We start from the raw sequence: 2627 nt of genomic DNA, 5'->3' as shown, positions 1-2627 counted from the left end.
AAACGCAAGAAAAGAGATAAAGAATTAGATGACAATCTGAGAATAACTAAAGATGCAGAGGAAACAGAGAGGCGTAACAAAGAAGAAGAAGGAGAAGTCTTGAAGTGTAAGAAGGCTCTGTTTCCTGAGTGGACTAGAGAGGTGCTAATCAGTCAAGCAATAGAATCACCAAGTGTTTATTGGTTAGAACCGATTGCTTCTTTAGACTATGATAATTCAAAGGACTCACAGTTCGATATGCCAATTACAAGGAAAGCATTTACATTCCATTGTTTTGAGTCAACTATTGAGGTTCCTTTTCCTAGTCCAAAGGTTGACCGAGAGCTTATCGACTTTTACCTAAAGTATGGCCAACCTCAATACCTGACATGGAGTGCTCAGAAAATTATAACTGTCAAGGTATTGAAACCGACACCTGTTGGAAGGTTTGTGAATGTGCATTTCAAGATTACTCGAGGGTCTGCAAATTCGGTTTCGATGATTTCTTTAGCAGATCTACCCAATCTCAATCCTCATGATTGGATATTGTTGTACAACATTCTGCTCTCTGATCCGAAGGAGTATGAGCCGATTCTAGAGCACTTGAAAAGAATGTTGGCCTCCTACATCTATGAAGTTGCAACGATGGATCAGGAGATAGCGAAAGTGATGAACAAGAAGCCGATGGTCAAGCTTACTCAAAAGCCAGGGGATGTGAACACTATGAAGATAGGGAAAATTGATTCAACACATCTAACTGTGATGTTTACTAAAGGTGAAGCTCACAGGTTTTTGTTTGCTCTGGTAGATAAGCACCTATTTTCTACAGACTGCTTGGAGCACATTATCAACTTGATACATCGGTGCAAGCAGAACTCGGATGCTGACAAGAAAAATTTCACTGATATGCTTCGCTGGTATATTACCTTTCAGTACCATCTTTTAGCTATCATCCTGAGGATTTTCAAGACGGTGAAGAAGTCTTCGGTTGTTCGACAGAGTTAAAGTCTCGATCCCAAAGACGCAAAGGGGGAGATTGTTAGGGCTTATTGTGTTGCGTCTTGGGCTTTTTGTATTATATCCGGATTGGGCCTGCCATCTGTGATTTTCTTGTAGGGTTAGACTATATATATATATATATATATATATATATATATATATATATATATATATATATATATATATATATATATATATATATGCATGTCTGCATTATATGAGAACAACTTTTATTACGTTTAAGTATTGTAACCCTAAAACACCTCTACAGTCGAAGTTCTTAGTCGAGCTCTTCCAAGGTGTTGAAGCATTAATCATCCAACATATTCAAACCATATTCGTGTTTATACTTACGTACTTATTTGTTTACATGCATAGAATCAATCGATCCTGAAAGAACTACGTTCTAACACATGCTACCAACAGAACCAAGAAAGTTGGTTACCAATGTGTTTGTTAGCTAACATCGTTGGTAGTACCATACAAATTTAGTAATCATGGTATGGTAATGGTACAAAAATTTAACCATACCAACTGATTATATATATAGACACACACACATGTATATATATATATATATATATATATATATATATATATATATATATATATATATATGTATACATATATATATATATAATTGAAACTATATATTTTGTTTGTTAGATGTACTTATTGTTTATAATTTTAAGAGCATGATATTAGCTATTTAGCTGCGGTCAATGTTATTACCAATTAAGTTTAAAAATCGAAAAGTTACCTCAAAGTTAGTTAATAGATTTTTACTAAACTACAATAATTACTTTTCTAATTTCTTTACTAGATGGTAAAATTGTCATGTGTCGTTACTGGACTTTAACTATTATAATTGAAAATTAAAAATAAGTTTGTAATATACTATTACCAATTTGTACTAATCAAACATCTTGGTACAAAGTATACCTAGTATGGTATTGGTATAATATTTTTTTAACCAACTATAGTTTGCTTGGTATACGGTTTAAGTAAAAATAAATCGGTATCATATCATTTTCACCGCTGGTATCCTTAAAACAATTTCTCACGATAATAGGTATTTGTTTCCCAGGGTATAACAATGGTAAGTGATTCTTCAAGATCATCTGAACCCTCACTAGGCTACAGAATACCTTGGTTGTAGCATAAGGAGGAAGAAGAAACATTATCGAATGAGATGAAGAGATGACCATTTCTTTAGGTGTGGTCAATGAACCACTAAAGTACTGTATATATAAAGCAAAATTGTATTTGATTTCTTAAACCCTAAAAACGTAACTATTTGAATTAAATAACATTACCAATCAAGAAATCAAAATGAAAAGTGTTATTAATAGCCTTTAATACAGTTTTGTTACTGATAACTGAAAGAAAACAACTACAAAAAGGTCCTTGAACTTTTTTGGTTGACAGGTGGTGCATTCGTACCTACAGGGCGCACACTCGCACATAAGTTTAGTAAATCCAAGGTAATATAGTTCACATTTACACCCCTTTGTGCGCAAGAAAGAACCTTTTTGTCATCAAACCTATAAGCCTAAAAAGGCTTTGTAGTTATAAATTCATTTTCTTTTCATGCTACCACCCATGTGGGATGAAGTAAAACCCAATTAACCCATTTGTTAATTTCTTCC

The sequence above is a fragment of the Lactuca sativa genome, chromosome 4 (assembly GCF_002870075.4).
Source record: "Lactuca sativa cultivar Salinas chromosome 4, Lsat_Salinas_v11, whole genome shotgun sequence".
Lineage (NCBI taxonomy): Eukaryota > Viridiplantae > Streptophyta > Magnoliopsida > Asterales > Asteraceae > Lactuca > Lactuca sativa.
Note: the sequence above shows the minus strand (reverse complement) of the source record.